The following is a 12,807-nucleotide window of genomic DNA, read 5'->3' on the forward strand; positions in this document are numbered from 1 at the left end:
GCTTAGTCTGGTGCCGATTATTGTGAGTAAGAAAGGCGGGGGAGGAAATTGGAGTTGTGAGCCAGGCAGTGGTGGCACCCTCCTTTAATTCCAGCATTTGGAAGGCAGAGGCAGGCTGATCTCTGTGAGTTAGAGGCCAGCCTAAACATTCCTGTCGTCAATTTCCCTGTCATCTCAAGTTTTTCTTTCTTTCATCTCCGCTGTTTCTCGGCACACCTCCTAAGGCGAGGCTGCACCCCTTGGCTCCAGTTATCATCAATATGTTGCCAGTCCCACATCTCTCACTAGTCTCTCTGATGTTCCCATCTTCTGAACAGCTCTTTAAGATTTATTTATTTATTATGTATACAGCATTCTGCCTTGATGTATGCCCACATGCCAGAGGAGGGCGCCAGATCTCAGTACAGATGGTTGTGAGCCACCATGTGGTTGCTGGGAATTGAACTCAGGACCTCTGGAAGAGCAGCCAGTGCTCATAACCTCTGAGCCATCTCTCCAGCCCTGAACAGCTCTTTAGATAACTCACATTATTCTGAGAAAAGTTAGGTTCTGCCACAAGAGGACAGAAGGCAAATAGACTAAGGCCCCTCGCTTAGCTTGCTCACTGTTGAAAGCTTGGCATATGTGTTCTTTGATCTCGGCTTCATGCTCTTCCTGCAGCCAGACCAGCTTAAGCACCTGAAGTGCTCCAGGCTAGATGAGGCTGGCCTGTTAACTCACCCCAGCAAATCAACAGACGCTTATTCCTCTCTTTGTTCAGGGAGATGTCTGATCTCTCTGGTCCAGTGCTGCACCCACCCTTCCTGATAATAAACTGAAGTTCCATGAAACTTCTTGCACATTCGGCTCAATCTCATTCCTATCGTTCCTATGACAAAAGACTCTGTCTCTGGCAACACTTCACCAATTATAAATGCAATGGTTCTCACTTGGCTCCACACTATAATTACTTCAAATGTTTTTTTAAAGATTTATTTATTAGCCGGGCAATGGTGGCGCACGCCTTTAATCCCAGCACTCGGGAGGCAGAGGCAGGCGGATCTCTGTGAGTTCGAGCCCAGCCTGGTCTACAGAGCTAGTTCCAGGAGAGGCTCCAAAGCCACAGAGAAACCCTGTCTCGAAAAACCAAAAAAAAAAAAAAATATTTATTTATTTATTAATTATACAGTGGTCTGCCTGCATATGTCCCTGCAGGCCAGAAGAGGGCAGCATATTTCATTACAGATGGTTGTGAGCCACCATGTGGTTGCTGGGACTTGAACTCAGGACCTTTGGAACTGAAGCCAGTTCTCTTAACCTCTGAGTCATATCTCGAGCCCCTCAAATGTTTTTAAAACTCTGAAAGCCCTCTTATATAATAGTAAGCATCTTTCGCCAGGTGGTGCACATCTTTAATCTCAGCACTCTAGAGGTAGAGGCAGGTGGATCTCTATGATTTCGAGACCAGCCTGGTCTACAGAGTGAATTCCAGGACAGGCTCCAAAGCTACACAGAGACTAATTATCAGATTTTTTGCATGGGGGGGCAGGCCTCTTTAGTTATTCACGTTCTCCAGATAATTTTGGTATGATCCGAATTTGAGACCCACATATACAGAGGGCATCAGAAATCAAGGAGAATACCCTTGAAAGTTGCAAATACAAGAGAAAGGAAAGTTGGGTGGTGGTGGCGCACGCCTTTAATCCCAGCACTTGGGAGGCAGAGGCAGGCGGATCTCTGAGTTTAAGGCCAGCCTGGTCTACAGAGTGAGTTCTAGGACAGCCAGGGCTACACACAGAAACCTTGTTTCAAAACAAAACAAAACAAAAAACAACAAAACACCAAAAAACAATATAAAGGGATATTTACCTTAATGGGTTATTGAACAAGGGGAAAACAGTAAAGTGGCTTGTTTTCAAATTTTATTTATATTATCACTAGTGTGTATGTATGGGTGTGGGTGGGTAGTTAAGAGCACTGGCTAATTTTCCATAGACCAGGGTTTGATCCCCAGTACCCACATGGTGGCTTACAATGGTCATCAACTTCAGTCCTGGGTCATCTTCTGGCTTCCAAGCATGCCTACACACAGGTGGTGCACACATACATGTACTCAAACACACACATACAATAAAATAAATAACTTTAAAAATTAACTAAAAGATTAATTGAGGTCATGTATTTTTGCCAAGGTCATATAGAAGTGAATTTGTGCCCTCTTGAGACATACTGCTGAAGCTGGCAAGATGGCTTAGGGGGCAAAGGCACTTGTTACCAAGCCTGACCTGATGACCTGAGATCCATCTCTAGGACCCACATAGTGGAAGGATAGAAACAACTGCTGAAAAAGTTGTTCCAAAGGAGTAAGTACCATGCACAAACACACAAATAGAAAAAAATAACATTTTTTTTTTTCGAGACAGGGTTTCTCTGTGGCTTTGGAGCCTGTCCTGGAACTAGCTCTTATAGACCAGGCTGGTCTCGAACTCAAAGAGATCCGCCTGCCTCTGCCTCCCGAGTGCTGGGATTAAAGGTGTGCGCCACCGCCGCCCGGCAACATATTTTTTTTTTAAATAAACCTACTAAGGATTTCTCTCATCCCTAGTGATTGGTGTTTCTCACCTCTAAAGTTACAATTTCCCTCTTGTAATATTAAGCATCTTTGCCAGGTGGTAGTAGCACACATCTTTAATTCCAGCACTCTAGGGGCAGAGGCAGGTGGATCTCTGTGATTTCCAGGCCAGCCTGGTCTACAGAGGGCGTTCCAGGCCAGGCTCCAAAACTACACAGAAAAATCCTGTCTCGAAAAAAAAATCTTCTAGAGAGGTTTAAAAGAAATTATTGAATCTAGATGTAGTAATGCATGCCTTTACGCCTAGCCTTTAATATATTTGTAGTATTTTGCTTTTCTGTATGCCTGTGCACCACTTGTGTGCCGCTAACTGGAGGCCAGAAGAAGGTGTTGAAACCCCTGGGCCTGGAATTGCAAATGGCTGTGAGCCTGGGTACTGTGGGTGCTGGGAATTGAACCTGGGTCCTTTAGACACGCAGTGTTCTGGGCTGGAGAGATGGCTCAGAGGTTAAAGATGCTGACTATTCTTCCAGAGGTCCTGAGTTCAAGTCACAGCAACCACATGGTGGCTCACAACCATCTACAATGCTGGCCTGCAGTCATACATGGGGGCAGCACATTGTATTGTATACATAATAAATAAAATCTTTTAAAAAAAAAAAGAGCCGGGCGGTGGTGGCGCACGCCTTTAATCCCAGCACTCGGGAGGCAGAGGCAGGCGGATTTCTGTGAGTTCGAGACCAGCCTGGTCTACAGAGCTAGTTCCAGGACAGGCTCCAAAATCACAGAGAAACCCTGTCTCGAAAAACCAAAAAAAAAAAAAAAAAAAAAAAAAAGAAAGAAAAGAAAGAAAAGAAAAGCAGTGTTCTTAACCTCCGATCCAACGCTCCAGCTCTGTGGGGAAATATGTTGATACAAGGTTATATATATTTTTTTAAATATTTATTTATTTATTATGCATACAATGTTCTGTCTGTGTGTATGCTTGAAGGCCAGAAGAGGGCACCAGACCTCACTACAGATGGCTGTGAGCCACCATGTGGTTGCTGGGAATTGAACTCAGGACCTTTGGAAGAGCAGGCAATGCTCTTAACCACTGAGCCATCTCTCCAGCCCAAGGTTATATATTTTTAAGTGAAGGGGAGACTGACAGAAATAGGGCAATCGAGTAGGAATAAAGCAAGAACTTGGAGTCCATTGGTATTTGTGGGGTGTGTGTAGGTAGATGGGAGGCATCAGAATGAAGACATTTTAGGCTGGCTTCAAAAACTTAAGACGACTTGTCTAAACCGGGGATGGTGCGCTGCTGAAGAACGTCTTCAAAAAGGTATCCGTGGTTCCAGGATGATTTGCTATCCTCTGACAGCGCCACCTAGGAACGTGTCGGGCTAGCGCGGCACGGACTTAGCCAAACACACACCTGCGATGAAGGGAGCCCAGGTGACCCACGCGCTGAATGCGCACGCGCCAAGGAGGTGGGGGGGGGGGTCGGGGGGGTGCGCGAGGCGGGGCCGCGGCGCAGGGGCGTGGCCGTAGCGCGCAGGCGTTCTAACTGCGGGTTCCTGCGTCTCAGGATGGAGGGTAAGTGAGTAAACAAGCCCCGGCTGGGCGGTGGGGCTCGGTCTCTGCGCGCTGCGGCGCCGGGTTCTCAGGGCAGAAGAGGCGGAGGGATGAGGGGATTGAGAGGAAGCCGAGGGCACACTATTGCCTGGCTCGGGGGCAGCGCGACGAAGGGTGCCGTCGCGAATGTGCTGGCACCCCGGCGAGCGCGTGCTGGGCTGCTGGGGGCCGCGTTGCGGAGGAGGCGCGCCGGGGGCGGGCCCGGCTGGTGTGGCTCGCTGGAGCCTGGGTGGGTCGTGGCGCCTGCCGCGCACCCTGACTCTAGTCACCAGGAGGGCCAGAGGCCCGGGTTGAGCTTGCGCTGGCTTTGGGTGATGTTGAGGAGGGGTTGGCCAGGCCGAGACGACGGCGAGATGAGCGAGGCTCTTAAGGCGCCCAAGTGTAAGGGTTAGAGATTCCTAGGGTCGCGCGGCCCTCCGCAGCATCTTGTCCCTGGTCTAATCCGCCTCCCACCAGTTCCGGGTTTGAGTGAAGATTCACCATCAAACTGGGGTTGTCTCTCCCGTCCCCAGAATTTCTCTGGAGAATCAAAACGATTTAGATGAACATGCCCTGAATATAAAAGGCAAGGTGTTGTATTTGGAACATACTTGTCAGGAAGTAAATGTGGAACACAACTTTAGAGGAATCTGTTCTATTATTTTATGAGCGTGAAGGTTTTGCCTGTGTGTATGTGTGTGCACTAGGTGTGTGCCTGGTACCAGAGATAAGAAGTGGGCATTGAATCCCTTGGAATTGGAAGTTATGTACCATGGTGGTGCAGGGACCTGAACCCGTGTTCTCTGCAAGAGCAACAAGTGTTCCTTAACCGCTCAGCCATCTTTCCAGCCTGTGGGATGAACTTATTTTGGTGAAAGAAAAAACCACTGAGATGATGTAGGTGGTGGGGCACAAAGAAAACGGATGCAGATGGATGTTAGCTTTGGGGGATGGGAGATAAGGAAGGGGTATTGAATGTTTTTCCAGCCTGAGAAGCTATGCACTCTGCCAGAACTTTGTTGTTTTTGAGAAGCCTATTTTCGGCCGTGGAAACCCAGGCGTGAAACCGCACAGGAGATGATCAGCTTCCATGGGACCAGGTGTATGTTAGGAGTGAAGAATTTAATAGCATAGAAGCGTGAAATCTGGTTGTGATGATGTGGGCCTTGAATCCCTGCACTTGAACCGAAGGAGGGGTGAGAGTTCAAGGCCAGCCTTGTTAAGGCTAGCCTGGCCTTCTTAAAACCCTGTCTCAAGACAACCACAAAAATATGTAAACATGGAAGAACCATCTGTAAAAACGCAGCATTGAATGGGATATGGTGCCACACCTTTAATCCCAGCACTGGTGTCGGTCTGTGGCAGAGGCAGACGAATGCCAGTTCAAGGATAACCAGAGCATTATAGTGAGAATTTGTCTCAAAAGAAAACAAATGCAATAATGTTACTGTCAAGATTTATGTTTGGGGCTGCACTTCATCACACACCCCTTTGATCCCAGCATTTGGGAGGCGGAGGCAAGTAGATCTCTTGAGTTCCAGAGCAGCCTGGCCTACACAGAGGTCCAGGACAGTGGCTGTCAAGCAGAACAATTCTGTCATGAAAACAAACTTTAAAAAAAAAAAGGTCTGGGCTGGAGAGATGGCTCAGAGGTTAAGAGAACTGATTGTTGTTCTGGAGGTCCTGAGTTCAATTCCCAGCAACCTCATGATGGCTCACAACCATCTATAATAAGATCTTGTGCCCAGAACACTATATACATAATAAATAAAATTTAAAAAAAAGGGTTTATGCTTACTACGTGTGAAAGACCTGGGTAAATTCAGACCTCCCCAGCAGGAAGAAAATAACCAAAAATCCAAGCAGGAAGAGAAGAATCAAAAATCTAGGATTAGCCAGTTTAGTGACTGTTTCAGGAACTAGCTGAAGATAAAGTTAGATTGTAATCTTGAGAATAATCTTGAGAAACAGGGAGTTTCCCCCTTGTGATTGTCATTGTAATGTGTTTTAAGAACTAGCTGATTATGACCTTGGGAGTGGTCCTGAGAGGCAGGGGGTTGCCCCCTTGTAATCTTCACTGGTATTTTCGGAATTTTTGTGACACTCCCTGCCCATTCCAGATCACTGGGCTGTGGTTTCTTCCCTTAAAAATCGCTTCTCCCGGTCACTCGGGGTCGAACTCTCGCCCTGCATGGGTTATGAGTCTCGGCCCCAGTGCACTGGTTCCCGTCTCATCTCATCAATTAAAGCCTCGTGTGTTTGCAGCAAGGATGGTCTCTCGTGAGTTACTGGGGGGGGGGGCGGGGGGGCGGTGTCGTGTTCTCCCGGGACTTGAGTGAGAGTCTCCCCACACCGGGGGTCTTTCATGTGTATTACAGACCTTGTGACTCAACCTAAAGAGATGTTTGTGTGTTTTACTTACCCTTCTAGCCAGCACCTGGTGAGTGCCTGCTACACTGTGTATTGAGTACATAGAGAATGAGAAAATCCGTGTTCCCAGTTCTGCCACTGACAGGCATACGCAGGCCGGTCACGCAACTTGACACAGAAAGCACTGTTTTCAAACTGAAGTGTAAAATACCTCTCTGTGATGCTGGTTACAGCGCTAGACTGGGGAGCCTGGAATTCACGTTGAAATCTTACTTTCAGAAAGCCTTGTGCAGTGGTGCTTTATAGTGTGAGATTGGGGGATGAGTCAGGAAGGAAAGCCTGGCAGGGACCGGAGGTCTGTGTTAGAGTGCTCAGCTCCTGGATTTGATCCCCAGCACTTCAAACAACAAACAGACCCAAGCCTGCTGCTAAAAAATGCTTCCATTCTGTAAAGCCCCAGATTATTTTGTTTGTTTTCTTTTTGTGCATGTATGTGTCAGATTCCTGCCTTTTGTTTCAGTAGGTCATCATTTGGGACTCCAGCGCTCCAGTCCTTAGGCTCATGGGTTTCGTTTCGTTTTGTTTCTTTTCTTTTCTTTCTTTCTTTCTGTCTGTCAGTCTGTCTGCCTGTCTTTCTTTTCTTTTCTTTTTTTTTTTGAGACAGGGTTTCTTTGTGTAACAGCCCTGGCTGTCCTGGAACTCACTCTGTAGACCAGACTGGCCTCAAACTCAGAGATACACTCGCCTCTGCTTCCCAAGTGCTAGGACTAAAGGTGTGTACTCCAACATACCCAGGTTGAGATCCTGTTTTTGTTTTTGTTTAGTTTTGTTTTAAAGATTTATTATTATGTATACAATGTTCGACCTGTGTGTATACCTGCAGGCCAGAAGAGGGCACCAGATCTCATTACAGATGGTTGTGAGCCACCATGTACTTGCTGGGAATTGAACTCAGGACCCTTGGTAGAGCAGCCAGTGCTCTTAACTGCTGAGCCATCTCGCCAGCCTGGCAAATTGTTGTTGTTATTATTATTATTATTATTATTTTTTTTTTTTCAAGACAGGGTTTCTCTGTGTAGTCCCGGCTGCCCTGGAACTCACTCTGTAGACCAAGCTGGCCCTGCACTCACGAGATCCTGTTTTTCTCAGTAACTAACTTTATCATATGTAATAACTTTGGAGGAGTAGATGAATGTTATGGTGTTAAACCTTTTGACCTTACTACTTGACACTGTCATCTATAAACAAGTTGGGTTCATTCATAACTATCCTGAAATGCAGACAACCTTTGGGCCATAGGTTGGACACACCTAGATAAATACAAAATGTGCTTACTATCATAATTAAAGGTTCTGTTCCATTGTGTTCCTTGGCTCGGGGCTAATTTTCATATGTTAATAAAGTTGAGAATCACCAGAATGACTCCAGTACACACACACACACACACACACACACACACACACACACACACACGTTCTGTGCAGGGTAGGTTTAGCCCTACTTCCCATTTCCATTATGAATTGAGAATGAGAGAAGAAGGGGCTGGAGAGATGGCTTTTGTAGAGGCTCCTGATTTAGTTCCTAGGACCCACATGGGCCATAACTCCAGTTTCAAGGGATCCAGCACTGTCTTATGAATTCTTAGGGCACCAGGCTCTCCCATGGCACATATATGTACTACATGTACATGTAGAACAACCATGAATAAAATTTATATTAATTAAAAAAATGGAAAAATTTAAAAGCTGTAGTGCTGTATGGCTCCAAAGCTGTGCTTACTTATGAACTGGATTATTATTAAAATAGTGAAAGGCCAGATGTGGTCTTTGCAGGGTTATGTGTCTTCATTTTTCTTCTGTGGCAGGCTGTGTGGTAACCATGTGTTTCACTTTGCCCTTTGTTTTTCTTTGTGTGCACACTTGAGGTCAGAGGGCATCTTTCTGGAGGAGTTTTCTCTCCATCTTGTTTGTTCGGTGGTGAAACTTGGGTTGTCAGGCTTGGCAGCAACCACCTTTACAAAGGTAGTATTCCTATCTGCAGTGTGAGAGCTAAGATTTATTTTTATTTTTAACTGTTTGTGTGTGCCTGTGAGTGCAGGTGTCCTTGGAGGCCAGAAGAGGGTGTCAGATCTGGAGCTGGAGTTAAAGGTGGTTGTGTGGGTGCTGAGAACTGAACTCAGGACCTCTGAAAAAGCAGCAGATGATGGGGGGGGGGAAACGTGTGCATGCTTTTAATTCCCACACTCAAGAGGCAGAGGCAGGCCTGGTCTCTGAGTTTCAGGACAGCCAAGACTACACTGAGAAACCCTGCCTTGAAAAACCAAACAAACAAACAAAAAGGCAGCAAATGGTCTTAGCAGCCGAGCCACAGCCCTAGCCCTTTATTGTGTTTCATTTGCGTTAATATGTTGGGTTCTTTGTGCATCTGATTGAAATGCTGTTCTTTGTTGAGTTTTCCTCCAGAACTGACGTTAATTATATGAAGACTGAAGCCCCAACCACAGTATGTTTTGTGTTGTCTTCTGTGTGCAATGACAATAATGAAAGGCTTCTGATACCTAGCTGAAATTATAAGTGGTGATTGACGTATACAAATAACTATAGAAAACACTAATAGAAACATTTTTAATGCCCTATCTCCTTTGCCTAAGATGGATGATACCATTAATCTCCAAACCTGTTCCAAATGCTCAGTTGTTCATTTGCTTTTCTTTTTTTCTGACTTTGTTGTGATAACCACTAAGTCCAGTCCAGCTGCTGTGCTATCATGTAGCTGTGCTTCAAGTGTTGTGTTTTGTTTTTAATTTTATCTTTATCTTATGGGTGCTTTGTCTGGTGCCTGTGCAGGCCAGAAAAGGGCAGCAGATGTCCTGGGACTGGAGTTAGAGATGGTTGTGAGCCACCATGTGGGCTCTGGGAATAGGCCTCGGGTCCTTTTGAACAGCAGCCAGTGCTCTTAACTGCTGAGCATCTCTCCAGCCCTTCGAGTGTTTTGTGTTTCTCAGTCATACTTGTGTCCCCGTATAGTATTTTCCATTTCTTTCTACATTCTGCCGATAAAACGTTTAGAGAGATAGAAGACCCATTAAGAAGCCAAGTGAAATAAATACTGGCTCATGGACACTCAGATATCACATAAATTGTAAAAGGAGGAAGTGTGATTTATTTTGCATAATGATTAGTTAAAACTTAGGAGAATTTTCATGTGTGTGTGTATATATACACTCCTTGCCAAATAAACACTTGACAAAAATTAGAAGTGCTAACTTAATTGTTGGATTCATCTATTACTGTCATCTCTTATGTAGGAGACAGCATTTCAGTTAAGGCCTCTTCCTTAATGAAAATAATGCATTTTTCTGTGACCATTTCCTCTAAGAAATCTAAACAATATACCACCATACCACAGCCAGCACTCCTACCCCCACCCCCTGGCACCACAGCCATCACTCCCACCCCCACCCCCTGGCACCACAGCCATCACTCCCACCCCCACCCCCTGGCACCACAGCCAGCACTCCCACCCCCACCCCCTGGCACCACAGCCAGCACTCCCACCCCCACCCCCTGGCACCACAGCCATCACTCCCGCCCCCACCCCCTGGCACCACAGCCATCGCTCCCACCCCCACCCCCTGGCACCACAGCCATCGCTCCCACCCCCACCCCCTGGCACCACAGCCATCGCTCCCACCCCCACCCCCTGGCACCACAGCCATCGCTCCCACCCCGCCCCCTGGCACCACAGCCAGCACTCCTGCCCCCTGGCACCACAGCCATCGCTCCCACCCCCGCCCCCTGGCACCACAGCCAGCACTCCTACCCCCTGGCACCACAGCCAGCACTCCCACCCCCACCCCCTGGCACCACAGCCAGCACTCCTGCCCCCTGGCACCACAGCCAGCACTCCCACCCCCTGGCACCACAGCCAGCACTCCTGCCCCCTGGCACCACAGCCAGCACTCCCACCCCCACCCCCTGGCACCACAGCCAGCACTCCCACCCCCACCCCCTGGCACCACAGCCAGCACTCCCACCCCCACCCCCTGGCACCACAGCCAGCACTCCTGCCCCCTGGCACCACAGCCAGCACCCCCACCCCCTGACACCACAACCAGCACCCCCACCCCCTGGCACCACAGCCAGCACCCCCACCCCCTGGCACCACAGCCAGCACCCCCACCCCCTGGCACCACAGCCAGCACTCCTGCCCCCTGGCACCACAGCCAGCACCCCCACCCCCTGACACCACAACCAGCACCCCCACCCCCTGGCACCACAGCCAGCACCCCCACCCCCTGACACCACAGCCAGCACCCCCACCCCCTGACACCACAGCCAGCACTCCTACCCCCGCCCCCTGACACCACAGCCAGCACCCCCACCCCCTGGCACCACAGCCAGCACCCCCACCCCCTGGCACCACAGCCAGCACCCCCACCCCCTGGCACCACAGCCAGCACTCCCACCCCCACCCCCTGGCACCACAGCCATCGCTCCCACCCCCACCCCCTGGCACCACAGCCAGCACTCCCACCCCCACCCCCTGACACCACAGCCAGCACTCCCACCCCCTGACACCACAGCCAGCACCCCCACCCCCTGGCACCACAGCCAGCACCCCCACCCCCTGGCACCACAGCCAGCGATCCCACTATCTCATTACCACCACCGTAAGTAAGCACTGTCAGCAGCCTTGGTCCAGTAAGTTCTTCCCATTACTGATCTCCAGTTTCAGCTGGATAAGGTGGTCTGTTCTGAGCTTACTATTTCAAAGTATTGAGTGTTTGTTCTATAATCCTTACATTTGGAAGGCTACTTTGGAAAAATCTTGAGTTCAAAGCCAACCTGTGTTACAAAGCAAGACCTGTCTTTGTGTGTGTGTGTGTGTGTGTGTACAATATTTTGTCTGTGTGTATGCTTGTAGGCCAGAAGAGGGCACCAGACCCCATTACAGATGGTTGTGAGCCACCATGTGGTTGCTGGGAATTGAACTCAGGACCTTTGGAAGAGCAGGCAATGCTCTTAACCTCTGAGCCCTTTGTTGTTGTTTTTAGTAGAGGATGTGTTCAGGAGGGAGGAAAGATGGCTGAAGAATGAAAACAGTGAGAAAACTACTTTTGTTAAAGGAGGCTGTGGTGTCTCATCGAATTGTAAATTAGGTCTAGGGTTTCTGCCTTAGCCAGTCCGGTCTGGGTTGAAGTAGTTCTTCATTTTCTGGAGCAAGCTGTTACTTAGTTTGTTCAGGGCAGAAGGGATGAACCACGCGTGATGACTCACACTTACAGTCCTACACTTGTGAGGTGGAGGCAGAAGAACCTGGAACTCAGAGTCACCCTTAGCTACATAGGGAGTCCAAGGACAGCCTGGATTATGTGAGATTTTGTCTCAAAAAATAAAACCAAAAAAAGTAGATCAACTTAGGGTGTCAACAGTTGAGAACCAGGCAGTCAACCTGTGCTGAAGTCAGTGCCTTTAAGGAATTAGATGCTGGAGATTTCAGATGGGGGACTCTAGAGTTGTCAGAATGTCCATAATTCAGCTAGAGATAAACCCAAACTTGAAAATCATGTGCTGTTTCTTCTTTATATCCCAGTCTTTAGGAGACAGAGGCAGGCAGATCTAAGGTCAGGGCCAGCTTGGACCTACAGCCAGGGCTACAAGAGAGACCCTGTCTCAAACAACAAAACAAAATAGGTGATTTGGAAAAATTTTGAACTTTAAGAGACTATAGTGAACTTCATGAGAAGTGGGGAAAAAATCACGACATGTAAAATCCTTAAATAAAATTTTATTGATTTAGCAGGTTGATGGTAGCACATCCCTTTAATCCCAGCACTTGGAAGACAGGGAGACAGAGACTGGTGGATTTCTTGTGAATTTGAGGCCAGCCTGGTCTCCAGAGCTAGTTCCAGAACAGCCAGGATTACACAAAGAAACCCTGTTTTGAAAACAAACAAACAAATAAAACAGATGCTCGCTGCTCCTGCAGAGGACCTGAGTTTGGTTCCCAGCACCCACATTGAGTGGCTTATGTTCACTTGTACCTCCAGCTCCAGGGGATCCAAAACTCCTTGCCAGTATGCGGACCTGCACACCTGTTGTGTGTACTCATACAGACCCATAAATAGAAATAACTCTTAAGGGGCAGGCAAGATGGTGCCGTGGTTAAGAACACTAACAACCCGTTAGGAGGACCTGAATTCAGTCTCCTGTACCCAAACCAGGTGGCTCACAACCACCTGTAATTCCAGCTCCAGGGATCTGTCTCCTTCTGTGGGCACCACA

General features: G+C 48.1%; 1 protein-coding gene across 4 annotated transcripts in view; it reads left to right on the forward strand.

Moving 5' to 3' along the window:
* The first annotated feature begins 4,050 nt into the window (after positions 1-4,050).
* Ezh1 (enhancer of zeste 1 polycomb repressive complex 2 subunit) overlaps positions 4,051-12,807 on the forward strand; it is a 36,638-nt gene continuing 27,881 nt past the window's right edge. For 2 of the 4 annotated variants that reach the window (XM_075990668.1, XM_075990671.1), the window contains exon 1: positions 4,051-4,132. The gene's annotated coding sequence lies outside the window, so the exon portion shown is untranslated. Of the gene's footprint in view, positions 4,133-6,270; positions 6,431-12,807 lie in introns of those variants that run through there. The other 2 variants (XM_075990670.1, XM_075990672.1) reach the window with 2 other exon arrangements.

This window comes from Microtus pennsylvanicus, chromosome 11, assembly GCF_037038515.1.
Source record: "Microtus pennsylvanicus isolate mMicPen1 chromosome 11, mMicPen1.hap1, whole genome shotgun sequence".
Classification (NCBI taxonomy): Eukaryota; Metazoa; Chordata; class Mammalia; order Rodentia; family Cricetidae; genus Microtus; species Microtus pennsylvanicus.